Source organism: Euprymna scolopes, chromosome 16 (genome assembly GCF_053919585.1).
Source record: "Euprymna scolopes isolate OS-2025 chromosome 16, ASM5391958v1, whole genome shotgun sequence".
In the NCBI taxonomy this organism is placed as follows: domain Eukaryota; kingdom Metazoa; phylum Mollusca; class Cephalopoda; order Sepiida; family Sepiolidae; genus Euprymna; species Euprymna scolopes.
The window spans coordinates 67,959,413-67,977,204 of record NC_136497.1 but is presented as its reverse complement, the minus strand read 5'-3'; the positions used below and the strand labels follow the sequence as shown (position 1 = coordinate 67,977,204).

Genomic DNA, 17,792 nt, shown 5'->3' with positions numbered 1-17,792 from the left:
ATATAGATATAGATACACACGCACACATATACATTGATAAATACAAAGGCTGTTCGAAAAGTAATGCACTTTATTTTTTAACTAAAAAGAAATAAAGAGCTACCAATAAACAATTAAAACGGGCCCCCGTATTTGCTTATTATTTTTCTATAGAGTCACTTCCATCCTCAATGTACTTCTGCCAACGAATTTTAAAAGCAATAAAATATATAAACAAGATCAAAGTGTAGTATCTGTTCCGGCAGATACTGCAAGCAAAGACCATATGTGGGGGCGACCCCACATATAAGACCTTGGTCAATGTAGGGGCAACCCTTCATACCAATTGTCACTATCCAGCTCCCCTACTCCCCGGGGAGTTGGTCCCCATTTCCGCTTCACTCCTCACTCGGCCTTGTGCCTAATTTGCTCAGTGGGGGAGCATATAAATACCTCAAAGTGTAGTATCTGTTCTTCAGATGCTGCACTTCAATTTCTTGTTCTTTGTCAGGGGAGGAGTAACCCTTCACGACTGAGACAATTTTTATTTTTGTTCCTTTTCTCCACGTTAAAAAACGACCCTGGTGTCTAACTCTGTCCCGTGGGGAAGCACTGTAAATAGAAACATATCAGTTATCATTCCGTTAACTATGAAACATAAGTTATCGAAGACTGATAGATTTTATTGTGTAGGATATGAAATAAAACAGATGCTCTTACAAACGTAATTGAGAGCTCAGTATAGTGCTACATACTAGTGTACACCTTCTGTAAAAATGATGTGAAAATATGCTTCGCTCGTGTTCGTGTTCACAATTAATCCAAATATATTACTAAAATATTAATATAAAATCACAGACTGAATTTTTCATCAATAAATTATTCTCATTTCACTTAGCGTCGACATTAAAGGTTAAGTATCCCTAACCTCGTGTAAGTTCGATTGGCTATTACTTTCTTGTTTCCACTTAAAACTTAAAATTACTATTGTCCGACAAGATAAAAGCACCTTTTTTACCAAAGAAGTATATCCATACACATACACATACAATATATATATATATATATATATATATATATATATATATATATATATATATATATATATATATATATGTAACAGGCTTAGCAGGCTGGTACGACTATATTTCCATCTGTAGTTATTAATAATTAAGATCTCGTCAGATAAAAATATTGTTTTTTATTGTTTTTTTCATTTAGCTGTTCTTACTTCACCTTCATTCAATCATATAGAAATAGTTCTATTTACTATTGAGCACTATTTTATAAATCCAGTGGATAATCTCTGGATTTGTATTCTTAACCTGGACCACACACACACACACACACACACACACACACACACACACACACACACACATATATATATATATATATATATATGCATAACAAATACATACACATTGTCATTCATTATAGATAGATACAAACGCATGCGTTCATAAATATATATATATATATATATATATATATATATAAACAATATTTATATTTGCACAATAAAACCTTTGCACGACATTTGATTGGGCATCTAGATACACGCATTGATATATATATATATATATATATATATATATATATATATATATATATATGGGTCTATGTACGTTTAACGATTTATATTTTATCATAGAGATATATATGCGTAAATATATATATATATATATATATATATATATATATATATATATATATATAGTATGCGCCTGAAGAATCCTAGAGTGGATGAAACGCAGAATATTCAGTGTAGCTTAATCGCCATATATATTTTATAACTTACTAACCAGCTCTATCTACGTAGTGAGCACTTTTGAAGTAAATACTTAAAGTTTATGCATAAATTCATACTTTCGTATATTAATTTTATGTGAGAAAATGAAGTAGTTATATATATATATATATATATATATATATAAACCGACACATTAAAACACACACACGTGCGCGCATACAACCGCACACAGACATAACACCCCTATCTCTAATACAACACACTGAACAATACCAACCCTACTTAACCTCGAAGCCAACAACACTAGGAGACACCTAGAACCATAGTATAATATCTGTTCCAACACCTCGCTCCCTCCTCAGTCAGTGGAGGAGAACCCCCTCATGACTGAAACGACTATCATCCCTTCTATCATCCCCCTCCCATACCTATACCCCCTCCAATGCCCCCCCCCCTCTGGGGAACAAAATCTTCCCCACACTAGGAACCGATCCTTGGCCTGGCCATACCCAAATGGGGAGACAAATAAATAGAAACATTAAAAAAAAAATCCCCTATTTTAAATACACCCCTCTTTCTAAACAAACATAATATAAGGAATACCCGAAAAGACTAAAACGAAAAATCACAATACTAAAATCCAAGAATCCAAAAAATAAATATCAAAATAGAATGAAAGCACTCCTACCCTTATTTCAGAAGAGCCAGTCCCCCCTCCCCACACATACACATTAGTAACGACCTCGGACCACAGCCGCCTTCCTAAGGAAGCAAATAACCCCAAAATACTATAAAACAATATGCACATTTCCAAACCAATAAAAGCAAACACACACACGCACACACACGCGCACACACACACGCACGCGCGCGCACACACACACACACACACACACACACACACCCTACCCCACCCTAAAGGAAAAGAAAAAAACATTAGCAGAAAGAGATAGCGACTACAGCCAGGTCAACGTCTCCCTGGACAAGTCCAATAAAAGAGCAATAAAAATTCAGCATACCAATGATTAATAAACACTTACAAGCCTCCACCCCTTGGAAAAACTTCAAATTAACTACGAAAATCGCCATTTTTACATCTCCAACACATTTGAAAATAATTTCTGACGAGGACGCATCACAGACCGTCTGAAACGCGCGTAAACGATTTCAATGACTTAAAAACATTATTACAATGATCCAAACATAATTCTCAATGAAAAACCAAGACACGGAATAATAAAATAATGTTAAAAAATACACATTGTTGGTGACTACTCCCTTATTTAAATATATATATATATATATATATATATATATATATATATATATATATATATATGGCGATTAAGCTACACTGAATATTCCGCCTTTCATCCACTGATTCTTCAGGCTTATGCGCATTACCCTGAAGAATACTAGAGCGGATGAAACGCGGAATATTCAGTGAGCTTAATCGCCATATATATTTTATAAATTACTAACTAGCTCGACCTACGTATTGAGCACTTTTGAAGTAAATACTTAGCTTACGCATAAATTTATACTTTCGTATATTAATTTTTTGTGAGTAAATGAAGTAGTAATTTTCATTGGTTGGTAAATTTTTTTTTTTTTAATTTTTATAACAAACACTTCAAAAGGTTAAGTCTATTAGTAAAGTTTATTTTGTTAATGTTAGGTTTATTAGTATAGCTTCGAGTATAAAAAAAAAACAAATAAAAAACAATTAATAATTTATGGACCAACGAAAATTAAGCATCCATAAATATAAATAGTAAAGATCCAACCAGTTAAATTAATCCTTGAAGATGAATCCAGAAGGATTTTAAAGTAATTTGACAAATCAAAGTTATTGTAATTACATCAGCCAGTTCTCACATAAAGAAAAAACTACAATACGAAAAATTGAAAAGATCTAATGTAAAAGTAACAGACTAAAAAGGTCTATTCAATTTTACGAATTATGCATCAAAGAAAAAGTGCTGCATAACCACACACACACACAGTACACACACACACACACAGTACACACACACACACACACACACACATATATATATATATATATATATATATATATATATATATATATATATATATATATAGTTCTGCTTAATTTTTTGTATCCAATGTAGTGTCCCCTTTTGAGGAGTTGGATTCTCTACATTAACTATCGTCTTTGTGACTAAGTTTGCGTTCACGGAGAAGTTGCTATCCAAACAATGTAGTAAAGCTAAATACTTTAAGGAATTAGTGCGTATTGACCGTGGCTAAACAGTCAACAGCTGGTCATCGTTGAAAAGTACGCTTTATAAAAACAATTATAGTGGTAGTTGATGTCTGATGGGGATATAGCTCAGTGGTAGAGCATTCGACTGCAGATCGAGAGGTCCCCGGTTCAATCCCGGGTGTCCCCTTCGTGCAATATTTTTTTCTTCAAAGCTAAAGTACAAAAGCAATATTCATACAAAAGAAATATAATGGTACAACTTTCTGTTTAATCTGTTGTTTCTTTTATATTTGCGGATGAGCCAAATTACAAATATTTTTCTCTAATTTGTCCTGAGTAATCACCTAATCTAAACAAATAGTGACAATCGGGCTATATACGCAGAAAATGAAATATTGTTTTAAATAGGTATCTTGAAGACATGTATACGTAAATACGTTAGATTTAGTATGAAAAAAAAACGTGTGACTCAAGAATAATCTAAATGGGTGTATAAAAGCGTGCAATGAGATTGAAGTAAAAAAAAAAATAAAGATACAGAACTGAGATTATACGTGTATGCCATTTTCTCGGTTTAATGTTCCCAAATTTAAAAATATATCGGATCGAAATACGTATGGGAAATTCACACAATAACTCCGTTCTTCCATCGCAATAGCGTTCCGCCCTTCTGGGTGTCTCTAGAATGAGGCAGAATTTCCACGGCCAAACTTTTTTCGTAAATATTTTTCGCTTGTGGAACACGTTAAAACGGCACTGCTTCTCTTCAGATTACAACTTGTTTATAGTGTATGTTTTCCAATCCACGGATTCGAAAAAGTGGTCAAAAATTAATAAAATGAATATTATCAAAGGCAAGATAAGTTATTTTTCCATATATATGGAAACGATTTAGTGGTTTTACTCATCCCTAAAAGTTTTATCCGGATCAAAAACCATATCATATAGTGTCAAGCGTTAGGCGAGAACAAGTAAAATGGCCGCGAATCGGCGCCTAAATGTTTAAAGTTTTGATAATTACTAAGAAATAAAACAAAATACTGTTAGAAACCAACCCAATACATGTCACGGTAATATATATTGGGTGGGTTTTATCTCTCCAATCTTTTTTGAGATACCGTCTTCAATTGTCACAAACTGAAACATGTCCCATAAAATTATTCTGACTCTCAAACTCTCTCAGAACCGGAAATTCTATGTCTGGCCTTTTGTCTAAAAGTGACGGAAAATGACTCGCCCTCTCAGCTACTACCAACTGGCCACCCATCTCATTTCCGACCGCCTTTGTGAGCTTGGTGAATCATTTGTAATCATTGTCATTGTGATAATGTCGTTGCATATAACAATGATGATTATGATGACGATGGTGGCAGTGATGATGGTGGTAGTAGTGTCACCTTATCGTCAGGCTTAACGAGTGTCAGAAGTAGAAATACGTCATTAAATTCCTGGTAAAAGTACATTTATAATGGTGATGACTATGTAGAAAAATAATTTACAGAGCACAAAAGATCGATCATCTTAATGGTAACAATCCTCTCTTCATAACTCTTCAACTTTTTGAATGAAATAGAAGACTTAACTTTTGGAACGACACTCGTATGACAAAGCACGCTCTGGACGCTCATGCACAGCCATTGTTCATTGTCAACAAAAGTGCATTGATAATAAATAAATAAATTCCGCAGCACAAAAGATCGCTCATTTTAACGGTGCCACTTCCATTTTCGTAGCTCTTCAACTTTTTAAGTAAAAAAAAAAAACAGGCTTTATTTTTGGAACGGTCCTCATATGATTTTTTTTTTTTTTTTTTGTGAAGGAACTTTGTATGAACTGGAGTTGGTTAATCTTTTCATTAAAATCCATTCATATTTTTATTAAAAGATTAACTAACACTAAAGTGTAATGTAAACAAACATCTTGCTGCTCAACTCCCTACATAGTATCCCTGCAACTTATGTCCTCGATAGTAGCCCGCTACATCCAAGTGACACTGTGCTTTGTTTGGGGTGAAAATGGAATAAAAATAAGTACATCAATAAATAAATAAATAAATAATAATAATAATAATAATAATAATAATAATAATAATAATAATAATAATAATAATAATAATAATAATAATAATAATAATAATAAATAATAATACCTTTGATAGCAGGAGCACTAGGAACAATTCCGAAAAACTTTGAAAAAAGAATGGGAGAAATTGGAATCAGATGAATGGCTGCAAAGATACAACTAACTGTTACATGATAAGGGCTGTCCCCTGTTCATGTAAGTATAAAAATAGAGAGATTAGTTACAATGAAAATAAGAGAAAGCAGAAATCGAACCCTGGACATAAGTTTTAAAGAACAATAGGTTTAAATGGAATGTCCAGTAAATTGTTAATTCGGATGAAATAAATAATAAATAAACTATTCAATTGTTAAAAGAATGTGGATAATAAAATATGGGTTAAATAAATTAGATATGTAGGTTGAATTCCTTTGTGGAAACAACACAAGAAAAATAGGTTATTGGGAAATCAATGTTGGAAACGTGCAAAGTCGCGCATGTTGAAACACGTGAATTTTTCTCACGTGGCCGGGATGCATGGATTTCTCAATATAGGGAGTGAGAGTTAGTTGGTCGGAGAGACAGTCAGGGGAGACGGTCAGTGAGAAAACTCAGAGACAGGCGGACGTCTGAAGCGAGACGTCACTTCAGAAACCAAAATGTGAAACTTTGAATTCTTAATGACCGGTCGTAAGGAAATAAAATTCATCATGTGTTTTGTGATAAAGCTCATCTTTGTGTTTGTGATTTCTACAAAAAGGTAAATTGTATTGTTATTATATGTCTGTGTTATAAAATGTCATTACAACAACATCTCTCTCTCTCTCTCTAAGATACAACATCATATGTAATAAGACAAGAACTCTCTCTAAGACTCAGATCTTTACTAATAAGAACTCACGTAACATACGCGCACAAGTGGTATCGTCTAATACTAATAATAATAACTATATAACACTCTCAATTTGATGCCGTAAATGACCAGACCGCCCAGCAAGGGTAGGTTTAAAGAAAAAAGAAACCAAACCTGGGGTCGATACCACGAAAAAAAAAAAGAAAAAAAGAAACACAAAGTTTTAAAAGGGTCCAACATAATTTTAAAAAATAACTAAATAAATAATACCACGGAAAAAGAAAAAATTACACGATCACAGAATTCGAAAAAGAAAAAGAAACACAACGTTTTAAAAGTGTCCAACATAATTAAAAAAAAAATAAATAAATAATACCACGGAAAAAAAATTACACGATCACAGAAATGCGAAAAAAAAAAGAAAAATAAATTGAACACACACGCACACAGAGAACAAAAGATACAAGAAATATTTAAAAGAAAAAGAAGAAAAGGCCGATATGCCCTAAAAAGAAATTCGTAGTAATCGAAAAAATAGTAAACAAGTCACCATGCGTAATTCATTGATAAATGAATTGGTCTGTTAAAAAAAACAAAAAACAAAAAAAACACACACACTTACACGCAAAGGCAGAGATTGTGTCACCCATTATTATTGTTTTGAAATTTGTAGAAGTGTTATTAGAAAATTTGTGTCAATATGAAATCGTTTGGACGAATTGTTGAATGTAATCTGTCAATTAAAACAGGAATTTTTCAAAGGTCGACTGTACTCTCCGAAACAGCGTGTAAATTGTTTGGAAATGCATTTTTTGTTCATAGTTGAACTTTTCGGCTTTTGTGTGTTCATTTATTTTGTTTTTGAAAAAAAAAGGGACAATTGTTTTGGACAGACTGTTGAATTGTTGTTTGTTACAGATGATTTTTTTTGTTGTTGAAAAAAAGTTATAACTGTTGCAAAATGTTTAAATGTATTAAGGTATTTTTTTTTGAAAATGTTTTTATGATGTTGAACAAATATTGTAAATTGTCTTATGTAACTAAATGTTATGATTTTCACAGCAAGAATTCAAAGTTATCCGTAAATATACATTAGATTAAAATGATCTAGTAGAAAATAAGTTAAGACGTATGGTTGGCTTACAGATTCTGTTAGAATTTTAGAAGGGGGGCAAGAATTAAAATTACGTAAACGGGTATTTGGAGAGTTTTTAGATGTGATAAGCCGTAAGAAAGATGTTTTGTTTTAGCATTTGGTTTTGCTGTTTTTTTTAGAGATCCTAAAAATTTTTCTCCAAGAAAAGTGACTTGGTAGGGATTGATAAGCACAAGAAGTGCCCCTGTACGAAAAATTTGGGAACCTGGTTAATTAAGTGCTTAAAATAAGCTGGTTGCACGTAACGACTCCAAGCAAAGTAGTAAGTAAGTCTTGGCTTAATTAATAAACAGGCGTTGGAAAGAATACGAAAATTCTTAAGGGGATCAGTAAACCGATGAGAGGTAGTCCCGAGGCAATCACATATAGCTTAATGAAGTAAGAGACAGGCAAAAATATGCCATAGATTACGTAAGAAAGATATAACCTTGTATTTTTTTTAGAGAAGCATGAATGTGGGATATATCTGCTGGATCTTGGAAGCCCTGGTGAGAGAAAAGAAAAATCACAAAAAAATCGGGCAATTAGATAGAATTTAGGCGCAATTAAGGTGTTGGGCACGAAAGGTGTTAGTTAGTTAGGGGTGATATTTCTAAATCCTCGTCAAAGTTTCAAGAATCCAAGCAAGGAAATCCGAGTGAATCCGTATGAGAGAAAAAAAGGTATATCTTAAACTTCTGAAGCCAACCACAAAGATTTAAGTATATGAGCTTTGGTATGTCCCGTATAAGATAGTTATAGAATAAAAAACAAAGCCATACTTGATAAGACTAACCATGCGGAAAGAGAGATCAGAACACTTTTGAGACGAAGGAAGTCGTCCATTTCGAGAAAGGTGAAAACCTCTAGTCTGCAGCATATGGGTGGCTGGAAAATAGCTGATATGAATCATAGGTAAATACCCTACACCCAAAAAGTAAATGCCACAAAGATCAGAAAGGTTCTAATCTTATAAAAAAATAAATAATTGTGAAGTCGGCCGTGAAGGGCTGATTGAAAGAGATTTTTTTTGTGTGTGTTTTTAGCTTGATCTTTCTAGCCGTGTGGTTGTGTAGATGTAAAAATAAAAAAATGTACTAAAGTTAAAAATGCATACATTTTTTTTTTTTGTAAAATATGGAAGGGAGGGATGTTACATGATAAGGGCTGTCCCCTGTTCATGTAAGTATAAAAATAGAGAGATTAGTTACAATGAAAATAAGAGAAAGCAGAAATCTAACCCTGGACATAAGTTTTAAAGAACAATAGGTTTAAATGGAATGTCCAGTAAATTGTTAATTCGGATGAAATAAATAATAAATAAACTATTCAATTGTTAAAAGAATGTGGATAATAAAATATGGGTTAAATAAATTAGATATGTAGGTTGAATTCCTTTGTGGAAACAACACAAGAAAAATAGGTTATTGGGAAATCAATGTCGGAAACGTGCAAAGTCGCGCATGTTGAAACACGTGAATTTTTCTCACGTGGCCGGGATGCATGGATTTCTCAATATAGGGAGTGAAAGTTAGTTGGTCGGAGAGACAGTCAGGGGAGACGGTCAGTGAGAAAACTCAGAGACAGGCGGACGTCTGAAGCGAGACGTCACTTCAGAAACCAAAATGTGAAACTTTGAATTCTTAATGAGGAAATCACGACCGGTCGTAAAGAAATAAAATTCATCATGTGTTTTGTGATAAAGCTCATCTTTGTGTTTGTGATTTCTACAAAAAGGTAAATTGTATTGTTATTATATGTCTGTGTTATAAAATGTCATTACAACAACATCTCTCTCTCTCTCTCTAAGATACAACATCATATGTAATAAGACAAGAACTCTCACTAAGACTCATATCTTTACTAATAAGAACTCACGTAACATATGCGCACAAGTGGTATCGTCAATTACTAATAATAATAACTATATAACAACTCACAATTTGGTGCTGAAATATTAAAGAAAACCCTTGAATGCGGAGAATAATACAAGTATACAATATAACGAAGAAGCGTTACAGGGAATGAAGAACACTGAAGCTGCATATCTACAAGTTCTACATCCCCATTACGCATCCCCTCCCATTGTCTCATCACTGCCCCCTCCAAAAGTGTGATACCAAAGAGACGAGAATGGTTAAGGAGGCTGGAAAGACCGAGGAGAGAGCGCTGACCAGACCTCCGCTGGACAAGCACGAAGATAACTGGGACGCTGCCAGCGAGAAATCAGTAGTGAGAGGCTGTTGCGATAACGTAAATTTATTTGCAAATGCTATCGAAAGAAGCGGGGGAGAGCTAGACGTCTGGGGAGACTTCTTGTCACTCAGCTTCCAGACAACATCACAGGTTTCCAATCAGATCTTTGATGACTTGTGTGAAAGCTCAATGTGAGTCAATAACAATAAACTACGGTACATATAAATGTTGTGAAAAAAGGAGATAGTGGTGTATCTCAGTGGTAGAGCATTTGGTACATTATAAGCATGTTCAAACGTAATTTTTTTTTTTTTTAAATAAAGTTTACTTTTTTTCTCATGCGCATGAGCAAACACATTTATTTCAAAGCGATAACTTCAAAACTTCGCAATAAAAATGAAAACAATAATTCATTTTAACTTAGGTTACATCCTATTTGTATTTATTTAATCCCATTTGCCTTCTTTGTGAATATGCAGTTTAGACGGATAGTTTTCTCTCCCTTTTCTTCTCTCTCTCTCTCTCTCTCTCTCTCTCTCTCTCTCCTCTTTCCAATACATGCTTGTGTCTGTATTACAGAAGATAAGAACAACATCGGTATCGGCGGTTTCAAATAAAAAAAAAAAGATTCCGCCGTTACCAGTCTCTCTTCAGCATTTGTTTATGCCTGCTTGCTCGGAAAAACTATAATAAAACATTATAATAATCTCTCACTAACCTTTCACACACACACACACACACACACACACACACACACACACACACAAGTCTGGCTACATTATGTAGCCAGACTTGTGTGAAAGCATCCTGTAGATTATGTAGCCAGACTTATATATATATATATATATATATATATATATATATATATATATATATATATATATATATATATATATATATATATATATATAGGGTGCCCACAAAGTCTGGCTACATAATTTACAGGATGCTTCCACAAAGTTTGGCTACTAATGTAGCCAGACTTTGTGGACACCCTATATATATATATATATATATATATATATATATATATATATATATATATATATATATATATATATATATATATATGCTAGTAGGGTTACCCGACGGTGCCCGAGATTAAATGATGATCAACGAATGTTTTGTCACACTCTGATATTGTTATTGTCATCAAAATCGGTGAAATCGCCCATTTTTCAATCAAATTGATTGATGCCTACTCTGGTTCCGGGCACTTCGCGGTGCACCGGGAGAAAGCTTCGCGTGTCACCCAGAAATTACTTTTCCACGATATATTGTAGTCGTCATTGCACTTTAGAGAACCTACTGTAGATTTTATAAAAAATCATTTTTTATTTATAATGACTTGAATTAAAGTTTAAAAGCAAGCAATCATGCTTCAGTTGTGTCTTAAAATTTCGAACGCGCCTCTGTCATATGAAAGAATATACTGTTGGCTTTATATACATGACCTTATTGCTTATGTGGTGATAATGGCATGAATTTAAGTTTAAATGAAAAAGTCAAGTATCATGGTACAATTGTGCTTTAGTCAGAAACATTAACTTCGAACGCGTCCCAGTCATTTCAAAGAACCTACTGTTGATTTTGTATGTCGGTCCTTTAAACTTGTGTGGTAATAAAACTTCTCAAACGCATTTGTGGTGTTAGGCTGTGTTAGCTCTGGTCAAAATTGACTGTTCCTTCTTTCATCAAATTATTTCGATTATTTATTATTGATACTTATTAAAGACATTCCTATACAAAATCTAAGAACCTTCACAAGTACTAACTACAGAATTTAATCCAGAAAAGATTTATGGATTGGAAAAAAAAAAGTTAATTTTTAGAGCAAGATTTTCAAAATAATTAAATTAAAATAAATACATAAATAATATAAATAAAAATTAGTAGTAATTGAGAAAATAGAATTAAATATTAAACTCATAGGCACAGTTATACAATAGCCTAAATTAAAATAAAAATTTTAAATTATTTTTTCATATTAATGATTATAAATTAAAACAAAATAAAATTAAACCAGATACACAAATTAATTAATGAGTATATGAAAGATTGAAGTAAAATATATGACAATAATAATCACAATTTAATAGTTTAATAGTGAACTAAAATATGAATAAAATAGCATTCTATATACGAGAGGCGTGCAATAAGTAATGCCCGTAACCCACTTTCCATAGGAGTAGAGCAACGAAACTTGGTTCAGTTATTAGTCTTTCTCTACATAGGAACCACCCAGAGTTATGCATTTCTCCCATCGTTTGATGCAGCTCTGGAGACCGTTTTTGTAGAACACCCAAGGTTGGTCCTCCAACCACGACGTGACTTAAGAAATCAAGGCTGCATCATCTGGGAAACGCTTTCCTTTCAAAAACAACTTCATGGCTGGGAAGTCAGAAGGTGCAAGGTCAGCAGAGTAGGGAGGATAGGGAAGGATTTCATAAGCACACGCCCGTGCTTCTGATCTGGCGACATGCGAGTTGTGGACCGGAGCGTTGTCCTGCAGGAGGAGGGTACCTTTGCTGATCTTGCCCCGCCTCTTGATCTTGATAGCTTCCCTTAATTTCCTCAAAAGTGAAGCATAATAGGCTTTTGTAATTGTGGTACCCTTTGCCAGGAAATCTGTCATCACTACTCCATCCTGGTCCCAGAAGACTGTGAGCATGACCTTGCCAGCGGAGGGCTGCACCCTTGCCTTCTTTGGAGGTGGTGAGTCCAATGCTCCCACTGCATTGACTGGGCTTTGGTCTCTGGATAAGAGTGATCATCCTCTGTAATAAGTCTTTTGAAAAACTTTGACTCATATTCTTGGCACATCTCCAAATTCATCCTCGAGCACTTGACGCATTCTCGCTTCTGGAATGGTGTGAGCAACCTGGGAATCCATCTGACAGACACCTTATGCATATGCAAATGGTCATGAATGATAGTTTCCACAGACCCTGCACTAATATTGACATATTGGGCTATTTGGCGAATAGTAATGCGCCGATCTTCCAAAATGGCAACCTCAACTTGACGGACAGATGCCTTATCAATGGCAGAAGGGTGGGGCGACCAGGTCTTGAAGCTGTTTCCGCAGACTTCCGACCATGTTTGAATTCACGATGCCAGCCTTTTACGAGATCATATGATGGGGTATTATCACCATAAGTTTCTTTCATTTCCTCAAAACTCTACTGTGGTGTGAGTCCTTTCAAATACAAAAACCGGATAACTGCTCGACATTCAACAGGCTCTATTTCACACCTGACTCAGTTCAAACACCTGTAAAACAGAAATCACAATTAGTTCTGAGCTGTAATTTGCCACATAACCCGTAGAGATATAAGTCATTATATATGCAAAATTTCAGCAAGATCAGACAACTGAAAGTGGGTCAGGGCCTTACTTATTGCACGCCCCTCGTAGATATAAAATTTACATCAAATATACTAATGTTATTACCAGAAATAAAAGTCAATAAATTTTGTAATTAGTTTCGAATAAAAATTATATATATATATATATATATATATATATATATATATATATATATATATATATATATATATATATATATATACAGGCAGCAGAAAGAAAGTCCGCACTTTTAATTTTTTCAAAAACTGCAAAGTTCAGTTACATTTAATGTAACTGTTTAAACAAACTATACCTCATTTTATTGGCTTGTTATTCTTCTATAATTTTACCTGTTCATATTTGACTTTTAATTGAAATATTCTAGAGTTAACGTCAATTTAAAAAAATAACTTCAAATTGAGGAGGCAAAAAGAAAGTCCGCACAATGGAAAATTGTTGTTTAAATTTCAATTTAGGACATTAATGCAACACAAATAAAACAGGAACACAATGAACTAGTTAATATTTAGTAGCATGGCCCTTCTGCAATTTGACAGCCTGCAATCATTTGTGAATTCCTTGAATTAGACGGCAGCAACATCCCACTTTTCTTTAATTTTTGTCCAAAGTTCTTCCAAATTTCAAATTTTATCATTGCGTTTTCGATAGGATTGATGTCTGGAGATTGTGCAGGCCAATCCAAACACGGAATATCATGCTCTTCTAGAAACTTCTTGACATTACCAGCTGTGTGAATGGGAGTATTATCTTGCATGAAGATGGGATTATCATCCAAATTCCGACCAAAGTAGGGTATAAAATGCTCAGTCAACATATTAATGTACTTGGTCGAAGTAATGAGCCCTTGCAAGCGAACTGTAGGCCCTGGACCATTAGTATTAATAATGCCCCACACCAAAACTGAACCTCCACCACCTTGCAATGCTGAAAATGAACACCTAAAATTAAATTCTTCGTCTTTCCTCCGGCGTACGTCCTGCCAACCATCACTGCCTAGCCTATTGAACTTGCTTCCGTCGCTAAAAAACACTTTTGACCAATATGAAGAGTCATGATCTTCATTTCATCTCACGAAGTCCAGGCGGCTTTTTCTGTTCTTTATAGAAATCATTGGCTTTAATCTGTTCTTGACAGTAGAAAGAGAGCACTTTTTAACAAGATTGCACTGTTGTTGGGTTTGGGGAGCAATAATCTAACCTCTTCTGAAAGAGAGAAGGCAAGGTTTGGGAGGTGTGGCCCTTCCAAAACTGCACAGAACTAAACTTCCAACTCAAAATCAACAGGGACCGGATCATTACTAGAATTATATTCTCTGTTGATTTGAGGAGGGGGGGTTGCAGGATAAAAATCCCTAGCCAAGATGTGTACGGCTAAAGCATGGAATAATTCAACAATAGTTAACATAACGAAAAATCCGACAACCAACCAATCTCCAGAGATTTCTGCAAAAATAAAACAGAAAGTGTTCGAACCTACAAACTTAGCAGCTGCTAAACATATGAATAGAAGAATAATAGGACGGTAATATTTTATCTTTTTTATCTCACGATGTCTGGTTTTAGTTCAAAACTTCTCATTTGCCTATAAAAAAAAAAACTCATGAAACAATAACAAAAACAAATTACACACGAGAATCACACGTTAATTCAGTCCAGTAAATCAACAGCTGATGAAATGCGAGAAAAGTATTGCTAAATGTAGGTCATTTAAAACTAACTTCTCTTTATATAGACTTTAAAATGCATACAAGGAGGCGTTGGGGATATAGCTCAGTGGTAGAGCATTCGACTGCAGATCGAGAGGTCCCCGGTTCAAACCCGGGTGTCCCCTATACTTTTAATAATATTATTTTTTTTGTCGTGAGCATTTTCTCTAATGTTTCTTTACTTTTAAGTATAAAGTCAAACCTCCACAAAATTTCATTAATCATTTAAATAGTATTTGATATTCTTCATTCAATTTCAACCATTTTTAATGCAAATAACTTTTACCTATGTTTTACTTTCTCTCTTAATTTCGTCAGCTATGTCTCTTTCTTTTTGTCGCTTACCGCTTCGGTGCTTCTCTCTCTATCTTTCTCTTTCTCTCTCTCTCTCTCTCTCTCTCTCTCACACACACACACACACACACACACAATATACACACACACAAATATAGTAGTGATTTCAAAAATTAAGAAATATACATAAAACGTTGGTACCCTCAGCTAGCATTAAAACCAAACCATATAGCACTTAAGTGTCATTCATTATCATCTGAGTTAAGTCTATATGCATTTAAAAACTTTTTTAAACAACGTTGTTAAATGTATAAATGTATATTTGCGCATGCGTAGAACATACGCGTTTAGTCAACTTACGCCTGTCACGTTACAATTTTTAAATTTTTGCTCGTTAGCAGCTGTTTTTACCCGCTAAAAACAAATCGAATTTGTTCCGAATTTCCTGTATATTAGGCACCGCCAAAAATGGCCGCAAAATCAAGTTGTTGTTGTTTTTTAAAACGAAATTACATTTATTAAAATCCATTATTTCTGAGTAACTTTTTTTTTCCAGAAAGAGAAAACCCTGAATTTTATCATATAGAAAACAGAATAATGTAAAACTTTTTCTACTATTTTTAATTAAATTTTAAATGTTAAATTTTCCCAAAAAGTTAACAATTGACATTTTTTTGTCTTGCACAAAAAACGTACATAAATATTTAAAAAAAAAGGTTTTTGAAATAATTAATTTATTTATTTATTGTCTAACTAAGATTTAGGATGATTTTCTAAGAGAATATGCAAAAATATTATAATATAAGTACCTGGATTTCAAATAATTCCACTTTTTCATATAGGTAACCAGTTATTTCGCGTCAATCTAGAGTTCAAATCGACACTGTTTACGTTTGCGTTTGATAAGAAGCAAACTATGGAAGACCAAACAGGCCAAAATAACTTATTTTTCAGTGACGAAAATTTCAATGTATTATTAAGCTGAGGCTGGGCAGTACCAGATGGGTGACCATTTGTATGAGTTTGGTTTTTAATGTGTATGTGTGTGGGGGCCAGGCTCCCCAAAATGGGGGGGGGGCAATTTAAAGCAGAATAAAAAAAAATTATTTCAGCGCGTTTGGTCCACTGTAGTCGAAAGGCGGCAAACGTTTTCAAACGGGATCGAAAAAAATGATGCTATTTTTAACACAAAGGGCACAATATTTACCGATTTTTTTTTGTATCGATTCTTCAAAGCATGCTCTGTTTAATAATTGTCATGCATTATTCGGCTCGCTAAAAAAAAATTGTTAATTTATTTATCAAAGATTTTAAAATGGCTTTTTTCGTATAAATATTAAAAAAAAATTTTTTTGTTTTGCTTAACTTAAATTAATTATTTTACTTAACAATTTCACACTTCAAAACTCAAAAGCGGGATAATTAAACATAATCGAAGTTCTGATATTCAGACGTCAAAATAAGGTATGCAAACAATTTTTTTTTAATCTATTATTCTGTCCCTTACAACAACACAATATATTGAGTTCAGTTTCAGATGATTATTTTAAGCATATTTGTTCCCACTTCAAAACAAGGGGGGGTTTGTAAGCAAAAAAAATATATATATAAATATCGTTTATGAAAAATAAGTACACTGTTATAAAGTTCATTCTTCTCTTAATAATCGCTGAAAATTTCGTATTGATCGGATAATTACCTGATGTTTGGTAGATTTTTAAAAAGACGGTCCGTCAAAAAGTACTGACCTGCCCCCCCCCCAGTTTTGGCGGTGCCTACTACTTTTGGAAGTTTCTAAACAAAAACTTAGTAGAGTAGTTTTTAATAGAGACAATTTCACTTTTATAGAAATATAGTTTATTATAACTAGTTGCTTATGCCCCAGCATTGCCCATGAAAGTAGATTAATTAAAGATATTCCATGGTCCACCTTGAACTATCTGTCGCAAACACAGACCCCACAATATTAAAAGCAGATACCTATAAATTTATATCCTCTCACAAATTTAATTTTCCGGTATCTCTAATGATATTGTTATAGATGCATAAGTTTCTATCACATGAAAAGAATTTAGATTTATTTATGGGTTTCGCAATGTGTATTTTGGGTGCCCAGAAAAATCGTGGCCGGAAAACTCGTCCATTTTTTGCTAGGTAGGAAAACTGGTCCATTATTGAATAAATATCGATTGAAAACACATTGTATTGTATAACTGT

The 17,792-nt window shown here is 33.6% G+C and overlaps 2 non-coding genes across 2 annotated transcripts; both read left to right on the top strand.

Annotated features, from left to right (window-relative positions):
* Positions 1–4,077: 4,077 nt before the first annotated feature.
* On the top strand, positions 4,078–4,149 carry Trnac-gca (transfer RNA cysteine (anticodon GCA)). The gene has a single exon. It is a non-coding gene; the product is annotated as a tRNA-Cys (tRNA).
* Positions 4,150–15,334: 11,185 nt separating this feature from the next.
* Positions 15,335–15,406, top strand: Trnac-gca (transfer RNA cysteine (anticodon GCA)). The gene has a single exon. It is a non-coding gene; the product is annotated as a tRNA-Cys (tRNA).
* Positions 15,407–17,792: the final 2,386 nt, after the last annotated feature.